Source organism: Canis aureus, chromosome 36 (genome assembly GCF_053574225.1).
Source record: "Canis aureus isolate CA01 chromosome 36, VMU_Caureus_v.1.0, whole genome shotgun sequence".
Classification (NCBI taxonomy): domain Eukaryota; kingdom Metazoa; phylum Chordata; class Mammalia; order Carnivora; family Canidae; genus Canis; species Canis aureus.
This window is the reverse complement of record NC_135646.1, coordinates 17,817,962-17,837,888: the sequence shown is the minus strand read 5'-3', so window position 1 is coordinate 17,837,888 and position 19,927 is coordinate 17,817,962. Positions and strand designations below refer to the sequence as shown.

Here is a 19,927-nt window from a genome sequence, read left to right as displayed (position 1 = left end):
ATATTTCAAATACTAATCAGGTCCAATCCTGCTTTAATGTAAAAAATGAGCTGTCCTACCTTTTTTCAATCCTAGTCTCAGAAGGGAGATTTAATGTTTCCTGACAGTGCTTTAAATACTTTGCTGTTCAGACTTCAATGAATCCACAATAATTATATCAGTTAAACCAGCTTGGTTTTTCCAAAGCTGTTTCAAGCTTAGGGTGCTTTTGAACTCCTTATCATGGCATTCATCCTTTGATACCAGGTTTAATAGAAGAAGGGCTAATACTCAGATGGATCACCACTTAACTATTTAACCCATTTACCTATGTTGTTTTTGTTTTTGTCTTTGTTTTTTGTTTAGTCTATCAACTCTGTATTCTACAGTTTCCCAGCCTCTTCCCTTCCAGGAAGCTTAATTGCACAGAATATAGGAACCATATGCTATTCCCAGTGGAGAGTTTCAGGGAAGGCCCAGTGGTTTTTAATTCCCAGAAGATCAAGCAATAAAGACTTCAGCAGATTATCATTAAGAATTGACTTAACATTTAGCATCTAACTAAGCCTTTTGTAAGAGCTTTTATGTTGTCGTTTCTATGAAGGAGGTTAAAAAATTATCTTTTTCACAGATAAAGTGTGAATTATCACTATACCATTGTTTTAGGAAAAAAAGTACCAGCATCTCTAGGTGGAAATTAGTTCTATCCATCCCTCACCACTCCCTCAAGATGTCTAACAATTTCATCATAATTTTGGCTTCAATCAACGTTCATTCTTACTGAACCACACTTTCCCATAAAATGAGATCTTCTCAATCTGTTGTACTGGCAATCTCTAGCCTTCACCTCTACAACAACTGAACAAACAAAAGAGCACATTTGAGAACGATTTTCCTTCAGAAGAGCGGCCAAAGTGTGCTAAATACATTTATGTAAGGCCATAAAGCAAGTGTAGGAAGCAGAAGGCTTCTTCTCCATGTGAGTGGAGCAGTGAGCCTAGCTTCCTGAAGAAGCGTGGAAATGGTAGCGGTAGACCCTCTATTTCTTCAGACAACCAATGAATTTCCACAGGAGAATCTGTCTTAGCATCTTTGAAAGTGTAAACAACAGCACAATCAACCAGTGATCACATGTGGGAACTCTTTCATTGTTTTTCCATAAACAATTTTCCTATATAAAAATATAGGAATGTGGAGTGGGTGGAGTGGGTGCTTACTAATAACAAAAGAAATTATCAAAAGGATGCATATAAATGGTTATAAACTTGGAAGAGATCTTGCAAAACACAAACATTGCAGGGTCAAAGTATAGGAGAGATGATAGCAAACAAGGTTTGCTTTGAACTTCTCATCCAACATTTATCATGTTTTCTCTTAATTTTCTAATAACCAATTATGTATTATTTTGCATGTGACTCTTATACAACCAAACTTTCATAATTTGATGCTCTGTTCTTTAATCCTGCCATATCCATTCATATGATGCTCCAAAATTAATGTCAGCAACTAAATTTGTTATTTTCACTTTAAGTGGGAAACCTACCTTTTGATATTAATAGGCTGATTTAGAGAAGGTTATTTCTTAAGGCAACGAGTTTGGACTAGTTGTAGGATTATTGCTAAGCTGGGATATTATACTGGCAAAACTTTCTAATTTGGGTGTCAGAAGAAACAATGTAGTTCTAATTTTGCCTTTTATTAATTACATGGGCTAATAAATAGGGTGCAATTTAAACTCCCCACATATACCATAATAGGAAGTATATGTGTATGTCAGTTAGATTCAGCTACAGCATAATGGTGGTCATTTGCCCTAATTACAAATCCACACCCTAGGAGTCATCAACTAGTCTTCTAATCAACTAGTCCAACCAGCCTCCAGAGGTGCTTTCTAGCCAAAATTCAGCTATCTTAATCTTCTAAAAACACCGCCTGAATATCCTTAATTAGTATAATTTCTGTTAGTAATGCCTTTTCATTGGTAAAATTAATGTGTGTCAATTAGCATTATTGTTACAAATGGGTGAGAGTGGTGGAAATGGAGATATTAAAGAGACATGGATTGTATAAAATATCCTAGAGACTTTTCCTTGGCTGTATAAACAGAGTAAGAATCTAGAAACTCTGTGCCCTGTACTGTATTAGGGATATTGTTTCCTAACTTGTCCTGTGCCTAGCCATTGACTCAACCCTCAGTCCACTGCTGGCCTGATAGCTACTAAATCAGTTTACAAACTTCTATGTTATGTTATATAAGCTGTTTTGTGCCTATTTCCTAATAAATGTTTAATATACATCTTTATGTGTGGAAGATAGTTACTCCTCATTCATCTCTAATTTTTGATGGTTCTCATTATTCACAAAATAACTTTTGCAATATTGCCCTTCACTCAGCATTGATTTCTCTTTAGCCCTGTGCCAGATATTTGTAATGTCACCCAGGTGACCGTAGGCAATTAGGAGGTAATAAACTCCTAGATCTCCAGGCTATAAACTCAGAGGGATTCAGTGGGATTCAGTGCATGCATAGGGCTCTCTGGGTTAGCAGTCCCTCCCTTCAGGACTCTATGGTTTGATCTGACAGTTGCCTAGTCCTTGCCCTAAGTCCCAGAAGCAGTTAAGATTTCTCCAATTCCCTCCAGGGTCTTCAGTTCCCTGGAGTCTTGATCAATACTTCCCATAGACTTTCTACCACAGGCCATGGTATTTGCTATTTGCCAACTTTTGCTATTTGTCCATAAGAATAGAACACAGGGCAGGGTAGGGAATGCTTGGGTGGCTCAGTCAGTTAAGCATCCAACTCTTTAAAAAAAAAAAAAAGATTTTATTTATTTTAAGATTTATTTACTTGAGGGAGAGAGAGAGAGCAAGTGAGAGAGAGAGAGAGAGAGAGAGAGAGAGAGAGCATGAGCAGAGGGTGAAGGAAAAGGAGAAACAATTACCCCACTGAGCAGAAAGCCTCACTTATCAGATGAGGAAACCAAGCCCTGGAGAAGTTAAGGGGCTTGCTTAGAGTCACACAGATTATAAGAAGTGAAGCTTGAGCTTAACTCAGTTCTGTGTGAATCCTTAGCTCTTGACTGCTCTACTACACAGCTTCTGCAAATTCCTTCACTCAAACTGTGAGCACTGTCACCATCATACTAGGATAGGCACCGAAAGAACTAGCCAATGGTTAAATACCAAGAAGGCAGCTAAGAAGGAGTAAACAGAGGAGGATCCCTGAGAACGGAAACAGAAGATTTAAGAAATAGCAAGACAATGAGTAAGGTCCAAGCTGGTCTTAGCTGTGTACCACACTATGCACTTAATGTTTTTCCCAGACACAAAGGGCCTCTTTTTCTACATCAATGTGTATTTTTGATGAAGTCACAGGGAAATATCTATCACAGAAGATGACCATTGCCAATTGCCTATCCAATAACGATTCTCCATTCATTACTCATGGAACCCCCATTTTACTAAGGGTAACATCAGACTCAGTTAAAATGGCTCACTTCTACAGACTTCCCTGCCTTTATGGGGTGGTCATATGGCACAAGGCTGGCTAATGTAAGAATAGCAGTCTTTTGGCGAAGGTTTCCTGAAAAGTTATGTTTATTGTTGAAAAAATACAAGCTTGTGCTTACTTTGGCAGTATTTATACTAAACTTGAAATGATACAGAAATTAGCATGTCTCTTGCACAAGGATGACCTGCATATCTCTGAAGCACTCAATATTTTTGCATAGTTCCCAGAGGTCACTTGACGCTTTGCTGGTTAATACCAAGAAAACTACATGAGTCAAAGCACAGCATATGGCGTCCAATGTTGAAATTGTGATTTTTCCCTACAAGGAGAGAGGGGGAAGGAGAGAGGGAGGAAGTGTGACAAGCTCAGCTCACTCATTATTTGCCCTTTATTCATTCTTCTTCTGGCCTGGAATCCAGTTATGATGTCAAATAGGACAGCAGCTATCTTATCAGCATGAAGATTATAGTCTCACACTAAGGATGGCACAGTGGAGAGATAACAACTGCTTAGAGGCTGATCCCTGATAACATTCTAGAGCCTCCATACCAACCTAAACTTGCCTATTTCTGGATTTGTGATGATTTATGAAAAATAAACTAGTTAAGCTGCTCTTATATTATTGTTGTTGTTACATAAAGCTGAAAATAATACCCACTGACAGAGATGACCATGTTATTCTCGCCTTCAGTTTCATTTACTTTTAGTTTACTACCAAAGTCATCTCCAGCTAAAGCATATCATTGTCTTTGCCCCAGCTTTGACTGCATGGGGGATCAGGTGCTCCTTTCTTTGCACTAAAGAAGGGCTTAGAGTAATAAAGTGATATTGTACAAAGAACAGAGGCTTTGGCAAATCTAATCTCCATGGCAATTTTACTCACTCTCTCTGAACTTCAGCTTTTTTTTTTATCTTTACAATGAAGACTCTTCTATCTACTTTAAATATTTACGGAGAGGTGTGTGAAATGCCTAATTCAAGTGGTACATATGTGTATGGTTATCTTTATTATGAATTCCTCTTTCTCACTAATACAGATGGAAAAAATTATCTTACCCTCTCCTCCTCTGTTCTCAACGGATCCATCATCTTCTTGTTATAAGGTTCTTCAGAAAAATAGCTGCCCCTAGAATTTGGTCTTGGTTTTCATTTATGCATATTTTGTGTGATTAAAAGACATGGCTGGAAAAGGAAGTGGGGAGAAGAAAAAGAGTAGGACCCTAGGCACGCACGGATGACTCTGCTGTCGGGCAGAGGAAAACCTACGAGAAGATAGCAGGCAAACCTTTCCCTTCCCCAGAACTTCCTTTCTTCCCCAAGTGAAGTTGGAGACCCAAGGTTGGGACCATAGACTTTAGGTTCACAAAGTCTATCTACATATTTAATTAGTTTTTCTTGAGAGCCAAGTCTTCTGAGATGTGCTCTTGGAATAAAGTCATAATCATCTATAGTACATATTTATAATACACACACATATAGATATACGACATACATATTTATATATAACATTAGAGTCTGTTACTATGGCAACTATTGCAGTACTAACAAATTAAGCATTGTGACTCCACTGTAATAAGAAAAAAGAAATTCAAATGAAACACCACCAAGCATTTGTTTAAGCACAAATACCGTTAGTAATTAAATACACAGAAACAATACAGAAAACCACAAATTAATGTGTAGAAGCCTTTTCTAGTATGAAAACCGGCTTTGCTGTTGTTTTCCATTTTCCATTGCGTTACATGATACATCTTTATAAATTAAGCTCAGCACTGGGTTAACAAGAACAGATCTACTGCATTGGAGCTCTCACACACCAAAAAGCTCAGCTTTCCTTCTAGTTACACCTTCCACAATCAGTGAGAAAGATTTTATGGCTCTTTTTATTCATCAAAAAGAGGACTTTAAAAAAGAAAGCTCAAATGTGAAGTTGGTCTTACATCCCCTGTTTCATTCAGACAACATGTAGAACTACCCCTGGGGTTTTGAATACATTAACATCCTTTCACAATTAACCCTAATAGGACAAGTGTAGCATTTTTCCAAGCAGATATATTCAAGGCTGAAAAATACATAGTGTTTAAATAGATCTCATTATATCAGCTACACCAAATCTCTCCTCTTTATATACAGAGGATTGTACCTCTTTTCACTGTCATGCAACATTAAAATAGGAAGGCATACACAAGGATGACATGGATTTGACAAAAAATTAATGATTTGTACATCACTTTAATGCTTCAAATCTGCAATTCATGTATGCTAATTAGTTCATAATGGGCTGTTGAAGAACAGAACTGTCATCCTGCTGCTTCCCGGGTTTCTGGAAGCTCTGATTCAGCACAGACTTGCCCGGTTGCCTGCTGGATTCTGGGCTGTAACCCGGCAGATCTATGAGAGCATTTCTCCCCACATACACAATTGTTTCTTGGATGTGGTGCTTTAATCTATCAGAGTTACGATGGCATATCTCAAATAAGTGGTTCCTGGGTGCTGCGATACACACCGGGAGCAGTAGCATGGCACCACTATATCCAAATGATTGATTCCTGGGTTTTAGGCTGTCAGGCTATACCTCAGAGGGCAGCTGTCAGCTTCCTAAATGGATGAAGTTGTATTATGCAGCACATTTTGAAAATGTATGTACAACTTTTTTAAAAAATTTATTTACAGATTAAAAAGGCTGTAAAACTTTGAGAGAGGAAACAAAGGGGGTACAGAGATCAGATATCTCCCCTTATTGGAAAATCATGTCTATCTCCCCAGTGCAAGAAAAGCAGCTACCGAGTCCCTTTTTCCTTTGGTCTTTGTGCTGCTGAGGTGGAGCCAGACTGTCACAACTGCAGGAGAGTGTGAGGCTGAACTGCTTCAGGAACCAAATGTAAATACCAGGACTTGCTGGAAGCTGCGAGATTTGAAAACAAGTTGCTCTGTTTTTACTGGAGAGAAAACTGATTTTCCCTGATCTCATGATAGAGGCTTAACCCAATGTGTTTCTCATATCACACCTGCTGATCTGTACACTCAGCTGCTGCGCATGTCCAGACAGGAGACTACACAAAAGAAAGAAGCACTAAATTTGTTTCCAGGTTTGAAGTATCAGATGCCTGATGGCTGAAATTTTGTCTTGAAGTCTCCGAAGTGAAAATGCATTTAATTAAAATTTTTTTTTATTTGGAAACTCGAACTAGTGGTCATAACTGAGCCACGCCAAGGGGGAAAGATACTCCCAATGCAGATGAGCTATTAAGAGATTTTAGATGATCAAGAATACATACTTCATAAATATGCAAAATAATGATACACTACAAGAGTTTAAAAGTGATCAAGTTAATAAGAATTATTTTATTTATAGTTTCATCTAAGGTCTTTATACAAGCAAGCAGGTAAAAAAGGTACTTATAAGGCTAGGTATTTAATAAATGTTGAATGAATGAAGGATGCTCTTTGAAAAATATTGTGATTTGGAGTGTCTGGCTGCCTCAGTTGGTTGACTGTCTGTCTCTTGATTTCGGCTCAGGGCATGATCTCAGGGTTGTGAGATCAAGCCCCAGGTCAAGTTTTGCATTGGATGTGGAGCCTGCTTGGGATTCTCTCTCTCCCTCTCCCTATGCCCTTCCCCTCACTTGTGATCTAAATAAATAAATAAAATATTTTTTAAAAATGTTATGACTGAAGAAATACATGAAATGATATTCCACCCTTAGAGGCCGCACATGGCTGTCTAGTCAGCACCAGGAAAGCTCACATAGATGCAGACAGTGATGACAACATTTTATCTGCATTAGACATCTGAATAACACTTTCTTGTGAAGGAAACCAAACCACACACTTGAAGCTCCCTCCGCTGGTTGGGTTATTAAAATCTGTAGATTTTGAGTTGTGTATGGTAAATATTTTTTATTAAGATGGAGGTTGGGTCATTTAGTAGATGTATGCTTAGCTTTTTGAGAAAGTGTCAAACTGTTTTCCAAAGTGGTTGTACCATTTAACTTTTCTGCCAACAGCACACGAGAGTGCCTGTTCGTCCACATTCTTGCCAACACCCGAAATCTTTTTCACTTCAGATTATCTAATAGGCATGTAATTAGATCTCGCTATGGTTTTGATCTGCACCTTTCTCATGAGTAATGATGTTCAGCATCTTTTCATGTTCTTATTCGCCATCCAAATATTTTCTTTGGTGAAGAGACTATTCAAATTTTTTAGCTGTGTTTTACTTGTCTGTTTTTTTTTAAATTATTATTGTCATCAAGTTTTGAGAGTTCTTTATATATTCTGGATACAGTCTTTTATCTGATATATAATTTCATACATACATACATATATTCTTTTGGTATCTCCTTTCCTTGATCAGTCTGCTACAAGTTTATCTATTATCTTCTCAAAAAACGGATTTTGTCTTCATTAATTTTTATCCACTCTTTTTCTATTTCCTTGAATTTTGCCCTTATCTTTATTATTTCTTTCCATTTGCTTATTATACATTTCTTTTGCTCTTCTTTATCTACATCTTAAGCTGGATGCTAAAGTTCTTGATTTCAGATAAAAAAGAAATGAAACCATATGCATATGCAAAGACTGTTATACAAATATTTATAGAAGCTTTATTTTTCATAGCCAATACCTGGAAACTACTCAAAGGCTCATCATCATGTGGATTAATTCCTAAATTGTGCTATATTTATTCAATGGACTATTACTTAGCAATAAAAAGAGAAAAAGTGGTACACAAACTGCGTGGCTACATCTGAAAATAACTATACTTTTGAAAGAATCCAGAAAAAAAAGGAAATACTATATGATGTCATTCATACAAAATTATAGAAAATGCAAAGTAATCTCTACTGACATGATAATATGTAGGGAAATCAACCCAATAAAACAGTAAGCAAAATATTTCAATAGCTATTTCATAAAGAAATATATATGTATGGCCAAGAAGCCTATGAAAAGATGAATAACAATATGAGTCGTCTGGGAAATACAAATTAAAACAGCAGTGAGATACCACTACACAGCCACTAGGATGGCTAAAATGAAGAAGTGATAACACAAAACATTGGTGAAGATGTGAAGAAGCTGGAATTTTAATACCTTGCTGGAACAATTGCTGGACTGTAAAATTTGAAAATTTGTTTGACGCTTTCTTCAAAAAGTTGAAGATATGATCCCTGGGACCCAGTAATTTCTCTTCTGAGAATGTACCCTAAAGAACAGAAAGCAAATGTCCACACAATATATGAATATTCATAGCAGCTTTATTCAAGATAGATCAGAACTAAAAATAATCCCTCCCTTGCTCTGGGGACTCCAATTACATATATGTTTGGTATTTAAAGTTGTCTTACTGATGTTCTGCTCATTTTAGTTTTCAATATATTTTTAAAATTCTTTGCAATTATCATTTTAGATAGCTGCCATTGCTATTGTCTTCAAGCTCACTAATCTTTCTTATTCCAATGTTTAATCTGCTGTATTTTTTATATCAAACATTGTAGCTTTCATCTTTAGAAACTCAGTTTGGACCTTTTTTTATATCCTATATGTCTCTAGTCTTCATGTGCAATCTTTCCTCTAGTCTCTTGAACTTATGGAATACTGTCATAAAAACTCTTTTAATGTCTTCTCTACTAATTCTAACATCTCTATAATTCTTAGATCAATTTTCATTGATTGATTCTGTCCTCATTATGGGTCACACTTTCCTGCTTCCAAATGCTAATTGAAAAATGTTAATTCTGTTCACTTCTGAATGGATGTCAGACATTGTAAATTTTACCTTTTGGGTGCAGGGTATTTTTGTATTCTTATAAATATTCTTGAGTTTCTGGGATGCAGTTGCATTACTTAAAACATGTCAACCCTTTCAGAATCTACTTTTAGGCTTATGTTATGTGGAAATAGAGCAGCCTTTATTCAAGGGTTACCTTTGTCTCAATATCAAAGCTTAACCTTCTTAGGACTCTACCCAACACCTCATGAATATTGAGATTTTCTACTCTGCCTGGTGGGAACAGGAATTATTCCTGGCTTTGTGTGAGGTCTTCGTACAGTCTCTCTAATATTTTCATAGTTGTTTCCCTGAACATAGTGTCTTTACAAACATGTGCCGATCAGTACTCAGCTGAAGACTCCAGCAGCACTCTGCAAACTAACCACAGACTCCCTTCTCTCCCCAACTCCAGGAGAACACTACTCTGCTAGGGATCCCACTCTCTGCACCTCAGCCAGAAACTCTCTCCATGCAGCAAACTAGGGCAAGTGTAGGGCTCACTGCATTTATTTCCTATCTCTCAGGGCTCAGTGTGTTTCATTGCCTCATGTCCAAAGTCTTGAAAACCATTGCACCATATATTTTATCTAGTTTTTCTGTTGTTTTAGGAAGGAAGGTAAATCTGGTTCCCGTTATTTAAACATGACTAGAAACAGAAATCCATCTAATCTATCCCACTACTCAATGAGGTCTTTGGACCTCATATGAACAATTTTTAATTTTGAAAAAGTCCATGTTGCTGACTTTTTTCTTTCATCATTAGTTCTTTTTTTTTTTTTTTGTATTGTCTAACATGAAATTTTGCCTATCCCAAGGCTAAGATTTTCTCCTATGTAGTCTTAAAGTTAATTTTTGGGTATAACATGAGGCAAAAGTTCAAGGATTATTTTTTCCTGTGGATATCCAGTTGTTCCACCATACTTGTTGAAAAGACTGTCCTTTCCCACATTGAATAACCCTAGAATCCACGGCCCTCTGCCATATTTGAATGAAATTATGTTTTCACTCTCACCAGTCCCTCCTCCACATTGAACTTCAAAGTCTACTTCTCTACAGCAATTTTCTTTTCCTTTTTTTAAAATCACAAACATTTCTGAGCATATATTTTATACAAGGCACTGTGCTAAGATCTGTGAAGAATACAATAAAGTAAAATATAGTATCTCCTTTTCCAAGAAGCTCTCAATATTAAAAAGAAGTAGGAAGTTACAGATAGTACTTTAGGGTAAAAGAAAGGCCAGGTGGAAAAAAAAAAAAAAAGAAAGGCCAGGTGGTTTATTGAGATGAGTTAAGAAAGAAGAGTCAAATATAAAAATGGCCAAAAACTTCTAGTTGTAAAATGGAAAAGGGTATTATATTAGGCATAGTAACAGCCTCCAGAGATGTCCAAGTCTTAATTACAGCAACTGTGCATATATTACCTTATGTGGCAAAAAGGGGACTTTGCAAATATGAAGGTAAGTGTCTTGAGATGTAGTGATGATCCTGGATTATCTGGGTGGGCCCAGTGTAATCACCAGGGTCCTTATAAGAGAAAGCAGAGAAAGCAGAAGGCAGGAGAGTCAGAGAAGGAAAAATGATGATGGAAACAGGAGTCTCAGTGATGAAATTGCTGGAAGTGGCCATGAGCCAAGGCTGGAAGGCAACCTCTAGAATTTGAAAAAAGTAAGAGACCATATTTCCCCATAGAGTCTCCAAAAGGAACAGAATTCTATTGAAACCTTTATTTTAGTCCAGTGAAGGCCATTTTGGGCTTCTGAGCTTCAGAACTGGAAAGTGATACGTTTGTGTTGTTTTAAACCACTAAGTTTGTGGTAATTTGTCACAGCAGTACTAGGAGAGTAATACAGGTATTGAATAGAAGGTCTACTTTTTGCCTTAGTCCTGAGTGAGGTTGCTAGGGAAGTGAACTTCCCACATGGAGGTTTCCTCATACAGGAGTGATCATCATTTACCTGTTGGTGAATAAAGAACTAAATTCAAAGTGCCTGTTACTTTCTGTCAGCATCTGTTGCTATAAGAAATATTTTGACTCAAAATAAATTTTTAGTCAAAGTTTTCTATATTTGTAGCAAACACTGGCTTCCTGTGAATCAAAAGGAGTTCCCCAGCCCTAGAGGGAACCTAAACTACACAAGGACTAAAGAGAAGAGGGTGGCTTTACAAGACCTAAAATCTGAAATGCTGTCATATTTGTAGCACTCCTAATTGGAAATCCTCCTTCCCTTTGTAAATTTAAGTCTATTATTCAAACTTCCTACTGAAGTCCAGAAACATGAGCCTGAATATTCCCAAATAGAAGATTAGTTGTATATGACTCTTGGCCATATTTCTCTTCAGCTTGATTTCTCTTTGCTTGAAGGAATTTTCTAGTATTTATACAGTGAAGTTCTGGTCATAATCCATGGATACCTTTGTGTCCACATGAGGCTAAGTCAAATGCTTCTTTATTAATGAACATTCTTTAATAACCAGCATAAGTTGTCTATATTAAGACCAAGCAAATGCAAGTCCTTTGCCCAGATCATTACATTGCTCTCAGCAATGGTGGAGACAAAATGCAGAGAGCTGAGCAGTGGCCTTCCTCTCCCTGGTGGGAACAGAGCCGCAGGACACATGGTTGTCACTTTGGGTTGTAAAAGTCCTCTCTGCATGTGGGGATCTGCACAGACAAGCAATGAGCTGAACGTGCACAAGCATTGTGTTGGATGAGAACCTTGCTCCTGGCTAAATAGCAAATAGCAGTGTTCATTGTTGAGGCTAATCCCCACTCACTTGGCCTCTCTGTGAGAAATGAATAATGCTCCACAGCCTCATATGTCCGGGCATCGTGCTGTAAATCCAGGCAAGGCTAGGTGGAGACAATGGGCTTAACTAGATTAGATCGCTCCAATGTATTCATGTGTGGGGGAGGGAACCTTCAAAAGGTCCCTGCAAAGCAAGCCATGGCAAGATTTCAAAACACACCAGGTAAGACAAGAAGATGTTCATGAGCAGAATTAAGTTTGCAGTGTCCTAAATCTCTATGGTGAATTAGCTTATTTTTCAGATGGGTAATGTTTTCACATTCAGATTGTATCTACATAGGATTAAAAAGATGGTAAAACTTAAAAATTCAGATAACCAGTTTTTTCCTTTCTTGACCATATGATATCAAGGAATTGGTTTTAACTTTTTATTTATTTTAGTTGATTAGAAGAATTCACTTATTTCACCTTACCTAAGAAGGTTTCTATTTTGAAATGGGCTTAATGTGCATTTATAGTTTGTCCCCACTTTAAACATATACACACATATTTCGCATACTCTTCTTCCATCTTTTCTTTCAACCTCCTGACCTGGAAGATTCTCAAAGTGAGAGGCTAGGAGTTCTTGGGTGGCTCAGTCGGTTAAGCAACCAACTCTTGATTTCAGCTCAGTTCATGATCTCAGGGTTGTGGAATCGAGCCCCCTGTCAGGGTTGAGTCCTCCACTCCCTCAGGATTGAGCACCACATCTGGTTCCATGCTGTGCGTGGAGCCTGCTTGAGATTCTTGCTCTCTCCTTCTACCCTCCCTTTCTCTCTCTAAAACAAAACAAAAAAAACAAAATTAATGATGAAAGCTAAAACAATATTAGTATAACTGAGCTGTAATTATTCTAAATTTTTTATGCTATCGTTTGGCTCTCAGAATACTGATATCAAATTTTCCACTTGTGACATTGCCAATGAAATGGTGTATAGAGGCTGGGAACAGAGTTTAAAGGAATCTAGCTTGGAGAAATACTACAGAAGCATAAATCTTTTAGAAGCCTGTTGGCCTGGACGATGCATGCTGATTCACGTGAATTGTAGCATTCATGAGGCAGGTGAGAACACTTTTAAAGTAGGAGGAGTTCAAGGGAGTTTGGTCCTAAATGTTAGATAATTAGGCAAAGAGAATTTAATGCAGGAAAAATCTATGAACAAATATAGTGAGTAATGGATTCAAGGTTGTGATGGTTTTTTATTTTTTTATTATTTTTTATTTTTTTAATAATAAATTTATTTTTTTATTGGTGTTCAATTTACCAACATACAGAATAACACCCAGTGCTCATCCCGTCAAGTGCCCCCCTCAGTGCCCGTCACCCATTCACCCCCACCCCCCGCCCTTGATGGTTTTTTAGAACAATTTTGACTTGAGATTAGGTGGTCCAGATACAATTGGCCCCCTTTCCTTGGTGGCTACAGAACAATAAAAGATGTTCTTGTCTTAAATTTGGAAATGAAACTGACAAGTAAGTATTATAAAATCTAAGCCATTTGCATGAAGTAGCTTCAATGCTCTTACTTCACACAATAAATGAATATTTTGTACCTGAAATGTGCAAGACTCCAGGTAGGCAAAGTCCAGTAGAGGACACGACAGACATGGTTATTATCTTCAGTGGAGCTTAAAATGTGAAGAGAAGACAAATGTGATAGACTGAGGAACACCCCCACCTCCAAAGATGTCCACATCCTAATCTCTGGATTTTAATTTATAAAATGTTATCTTACACAGCAAAAAGGACTTTGCAAATGTGATTCAGTTAAGGTTCTTGAGATAGAGATTAGTCTGGTTTATCTAGACGATCCCAGTGTTATTTCCAGGGTCTTTATAAGAGGAAGGCAGGAAGACCAGAGTCAGAATTGTGATAGTCAACCAGAAGTGGAAGCAGACATATCCACTAGCTATGCAGATGGAAGAAGGGGCCACAAGCCCAGAAATGCGGGTGACCTTTAGCAGCTGGAAAAGGCAAGAAAACAGATTCTTCCTGAAAGCCTCCAGACGGACCATGGCTCTGATGACACCTTGATTTGGGGCCAGTGAAATCCAGCTCAGATTTCCAGTCTCCAGAGCTATAACATAAGAAATTTGTGTTGTTTTAAGCCACTACATTTGTGGTGATTTTTTAGAGTAGGAATAGGAAAATAATAAAAATAATACCAACAGAGATGAGCAAATAACCATTCTAAATGCCATTTCATGATCATTGTTGAGGGTGTCTGAGGGAAAGCACAGAAAGCCAGCAGAAACAAAAATTCTCTTTGCCTAATTATCTAACATTTAGGACCAAACTCCCTTGAACTCCTCCTACTCTACTAATCTAAAACAGGACCAGAGCTGACCTCTCTCAACTTCAGCTTCCCTGAAGAAGACAGGAGTAAGTTGACCAGGAGATGATGGGGAGTGAAGTGCTGCACCTAGAACCACCTCGGCAACACCCCCTGCCTGAAGCATTGTGACACACCCAAAAGAAAGACTGAGAGGAGGGAGCTGTAGCATAGGGAGCAAGGGGACAGCCCCAAAGGCTAATCAGGAAGCGAGCTTGGTAGGGTTTGGTGGACTAGAGAGAGTTTAGATTTTGCCCCAAAGGAGGGAGATATTATGACCCTGGATGGTCATAATAAATGGATGCTAAGATCAGATTCAGGTTTTTGAGAGATCACTCTGGCTCTGTGTAGGGAATGGATGTGAGGAAGGAAGAGGGGAAGGGAACATACCAGGTGAAGACTGTTGCGTTGTCAAAGGGAGGAATGATTATGGGTACCAGCATGGTGGTAATGGGAGGAAGGAAGCAGATACATTTCGGAAGTAAAATCAACAGGACTTGGCTATTAGTTGATTTAATCAGTAATTCTTTTTTTTTTTAAATTACTGATAAGTATTTCATTTTATGATTATGTGATAATGCATTTGTCAATTCTCCTATTGATGAACACTTGGGATTTGTCCAATTTGGGGCTATTCTGAGTCATATTGCTATCAATATTCCTGTGTAACTCTTATTATGAACCTATAATTTTACTTCTCTAAGAGTGAAGCTGTGGAGTCAAAGGGGAGGTTTATATTTAACTTTTTAAGAAACTGCCACACTGTTTTCAAAAGTGACTGTGCCATTTCATACTTCCTTTGGTGATTTATTTGGACTGTGTCAGGCATGTTCCCTCAAACTAAAGAAGGATATGCTGAGTTCTTTAAACATTTCCCTATGCTTTGAGTGTTAAGAAAGACAAAGAGGTGAAGATAAGCCCATAGGTCTAGTTGTACATTTCCTAAGCAACAGAATCCCTTGGTTCCTTGGGTAGAAGGTGGAGGGGGGAGTTCCTTAAATTGTCACCAAATCATTCTGGGGAGTGTTTTGCTTGCAAACTTGTCAAGACCATATTTTATCGAAGCAAACAATCAGACTGGATCAGAGACTCAAACTTCAGAAGCTGATCACTCTTAGACTATATCAGATAGGGAAACTGAGGCCCTAAGCTGTTAGGAGAGGCTTGATCACTTAGTCAGTGGAACAGAAGTGTGGTTTTGATCTATGCTATGGTTACCAGGTGTGTGTGTGTGTATGTGCAGCTCTCCCCTTCAGGTCTTCCCTGTTCCCACGTTAACCTCCAAAGTTGCAGGTTTAAACAAAGGCCTCTCCCTCCTCACCACTCATCACTCTCTAAGCAGAATCCTTTCTGTCAATTGTTCCTCAAGTCCTCCCTCCAAAAAGGAAAGTGTTCTAGCTGGGGGTATTATCAGAATGAGGGTTTTGAGCATTAGAGAAGGTGACAACCAGAGAGGACATGGGGATGGATGAACAGGCTGAGTCTTGGACTGTCTCAGGCAAACCAAGATGTACCACCACTGGTTTGGAAAGCCAAACTGACCTACATAGTAAAGCAGCGAAGGAAGAACTATGGACAGAATACTTACCAGACTGACTGAATAATAGAACCCTAAAGCCAAGTAGACTGTGAGTTTTGAGAGAGATTTGAGGAGTCGTCTACAAGAGAATGATGATCTTAAACAGTTTTGACTCATAAGAAAATTGAAGAGGCAAGGAAAGGGTATGTTAAAAATGTCTTATTGCAGTACGAATGGATTATATGTTCATGATTAGCCTCTTACCTAAGCTATAGGAAACACTGAGGGTTCCTAGAGGGGAGGTGGGTGAAGGATGGGGTATCTGGGTGGTGAGCATTAAGGAGGGCACTTGACGTAGTGAGCACCAGGTGTTAGTGATGAATGGCTAAACTCTACCTCGGAAACTAATAATATATTATTTATTAACTCATTGATTTTAAATTTTAAAAAGTCCTTGGATTTAGAAAAAAGGGTTCAATGGTGACTCCCACACCCACCAAAGGATGTGTCCACCCAAAACCTCCAGGCTGAACTTTATTTTGAAAAGGAGACTTTACAGATGTAATGAGTCAAAGATCTCAAGATAAAATCATCCCAGATTATCCAGGTGGGCCCCAATCCTATGACAAGCATCCCTGCAAAAAAAAGGCAGAGGGAGAGGAGGAGGCCGTGTGAGGACAGGGGCAGAAATTGGAGTTCTGCAGCTATAAGCTAAGAGACACCTGGAGAGACACCAGAAGCCAGAAGAAGTAAGAAAGCATTTTCCTTTTGACCCTCCAGAGGCCGTTTGATCCTGCCAACATACTGATTGCAGACTTCTAGCCCCCCAAGTAGTGAGAGAATACATTTCTGTTGTTTTAGGCCACTGAGTTTGGGGTTACTTGTTATACAGCCACAGGGAATTAACATAGGGTAGAAGGGAGGTTCTTGTTCAGCAGGCCTGGGGGTGAGGTGGAGGGAGGCAAGGCATATGTAAGTGTGGAAAGAAGGAGCTGGGTATGAATGGCTGTGAACTTCTCCTAAGTCCAGGAGCAATAGAATCTAAGGGCGAGATGTGGCGGGGAGCACAATGAGTCCATGTAGCCAGCTCCTCATCTAGGGTCACAGCTGGGGAACCCCCAGGACAGATTTCTCATGCTGCTTTTATATTATCCACCCAGTTTGAAAACAAAATCCAGTTAGAGATTGGGAGAAAACGACTTCCTCCATCTCTCCTGCAGGTTCCATAAATACATGCAACTTCTGTATTTAGTTCAGGCTCATTACCAGTAGAGAAGCCACACAATTCAGTTCTTTTAATCATTTTTCTCATTATTTTTTGTTCTCTGTTTTAGTTGTCTCATATTTCTTCACTTCTGTCAACCAGTCCCTTGGTTATACATTTTTCTTGTCATTCGTCTTAGAAAAACAAAACTAAACAGCATAATTAGTAGTGCCTGTATGAGAGATGTGACTTTTTAGGGGGAAAAAAGTTGCTATTAATTGCTGATTCACATTGTAAACATCTTCAGCTCCTCTGAGTGTACTGAATTTCTGGTTCCCACAGGGCATTTCATGGGGTCCACAGGGCTCTGACTGTCAAGAAATGGTGATTCAGGCATGACTGTACAGAGCGATCTGGATGCAGAGATGCATGGCCAAGACTAGGGTCACATCACACCAGTGTTTGTGTTGAGAAGAGAAGCCCATTCTCAGCTAAAGCTCCACAAAAGTAGGTGTCTGGGTTTTAAAAGGAGAACATTTAATCCAATATATATTTGAAATACAGTTTCTTTAATCAAGCAGCACTTCATGTTTGTGGATGATTCTCCTCTGTAGAGCTTAAGGATGCAAACCAAACCTCCCTACACCTGATTCTTGAACATCACCCCCCAGCATCAGGGGATTAAACTGCTAAATTTGATTTAAGTTTAAAATTAGGGCAAGAATTAGAAGAGGCAGTGTAAGGCAGTGGCTAAGAGCCTGAGCTTTCGGTTGAGATAGATCTAGGTTTTCAAGTGCAAGCGTGCAAGCATCAAATGAGAAATATATCCAAATACTAGGTACAACACAACCGCTCATTAAGTATATTAATTTTAATAGTACTGGGTAGGGTTACTCCAAAGCAGGGTGTGGAAGGGAGGGCCACTCCTTTTCTCCTTTTGGAGTCCTTCTCAAAGTCTATGGTTTCAATGGTTCAGAAAAATTGGAGTGAGGTCTCAGCAGTGCTTCCTGGGCTCTCCACTGCAGTCCTTACCACTCACCTGGAGGCATATGGTCTGCCTCCCCTGCGCCAGCACTGGGCTGTGAAGCTCTTAGCGGAGATTCCTGAGTGTGGCATGCAATGTCCAGCCTCTCCAGGGACACATGCAGCCAGCCCTATTCTGGTCCCTCCTACCCTAGTAAAGACCCCTCGCCTTCTCAGGGCCCAGAACAGCCCAGCCTCCTGCCTTTGGATTAGGTCACCTTAACTCTGAGAAACATATTGGGACAATCCAGCCCTGGAGCATCAGGGACCTAGACTTTGGGGAATGAAAGCTTCTCAATTCTCTCCCAGATTGAGGGAAGTGTAAACAACTGGGTACAAATCTCAATCCACGTTTCCAAGAGGAATAAAGAGAAAATGCCCCCTTACTCTTTCTCAGATGACCTATAACAAGAAAACACAACTTGATTAGTGTTTTGTCCTGACACATGAGCAGCCCAATCTTCACGGGAGGGACAGCTTTGTGAAGTACTCATAAGCCTGGAGTAGTGAGCCACACTAGTGGGTTCAGGTCCTACTCCTCTACTTACTGGAAGTCTGTTCTTAGAGCTCGAGTTGCCAGATAAAATGCAGGATGCCAAATCAAATTTGAGTGCCCAATAGATATTTTTTTTAGTGTACATATGTCCCATATATCTCATGCAATATTTGATTAGCAAAAATTTGTGAGGCTGTGATATATGGGACATACGTATACTAAAAGATTATCATCTGTTATTCTGAAGTTCAAATTTAACTGGGCATCCTGTATTTTTACTTACTAATCTGGCAACTCTATCTTGGATAAGGCCCTTGACCCCTCTGAACCTCAATTTCCTCATCTGCAAAAATGGAGATGAAAATAGTATTGTCTTCTGAGTATCCCTCTCACAGAGTTGTTACAAGAATTCAATGAGTTAATATTTGTAAAATGCTTATAATAGAACTTGGCAGATGACAGGTACTAATAAAGACTTGCTAAGTAAATAAACAATCCAACCAACCTCTTGTCAAGCTGTCTATACATGCTTTACATAAACAACTATCCCTTGTTCTACAAAAACAATATTCACAGTCTCTGAGCAAGCTAGAAAAGGCATGAATCCTGGAAGGCATGGTTCATGGGAGTCATCAGAGGAATGGTCTACTACATCCGTTTTGTAGGTTCTGTAGTACTTCCAAATAATACTCTGCCTCATGTCTACTATTGGGTTGAACACATATTTATTGAACACTTTTAGTATTCAAGACACTATAAAAATTGTCTTTTTATTTGTGAAGGAGGTGCTTGTTTATACCTTTACTTAACGATCTCACACAGTTGAAGCAGAACAAATACATGGGTATACACAAATTCCAGTGGAAGGCATACTATGAACCCTTGCTACTTAAATAACTCTAAAAAGAAGAGGATTTAGTAGAGGGAAAAATTGTTCTAAACTACAGGATTATGAGAGTTTTATGGAAAACTGCCGAGAATGTGCTTTAGAAATTACAAATCAGAACTCCTGGGTGGCTCAGTGGTTGAGCATCTACCTTCGGCTCAGGGTGTGATCCCAGAGTCCTGGGATCACGTTCCGCAACATGTTCCTTGCAGGGAGCCGGCCTCTCCCTCTGCCTGTGTCTCTGCCTCTCTCTCTCTGTGTCTCTCATGAATAAATAAATAAAATATTTTAAAAAATTGTAAACCACAACAAAAAAAAGATGATATAGGGGCACCTGGCTGGATCAGTCAGAAGAGTGTTCAACTCTTGATGATCTCAGGGTTGTGAGCTGGAGTCCAACACTGGATATAGAGA

The 19,927-nt window shown here is 38.8% G+C and overlaps 1 long non-coding RNA gene and 1 pseudogene across 1 annotated transcript; one reads left to right on the top strand and one right to left on the bottom strand.

Moving 5' to 3' along the window:
* Nucleotides 1–3,604: 3,604 nt before the first annotated feature.
* Nucleotides 3,605–3,704, top strand: LOC144306297 (U6 spliceosomal RNA; annotated as a pseudogene).
* A 4,857-nt stretch (nt 3,705–8,561) lies between these two features.
* Nucleotides 8,562–14,526, bottom strand: LOC144306116 (uncharacterized). Its single transcript, XR_013373137.1, has 3 exons — nt 14,401–14,526; nt 12,605–12,831; nt 8,562–8,699 (listed from the first exon to the last, which is right to left on the bottom strand). It is a non-coding gene; the product is annotated as an uncharacterized LOC144306116 (long non-coding RNA).
* Between the last annotated feature and the right edge of the window lie 5,401 nt (nt 14,527–19,927).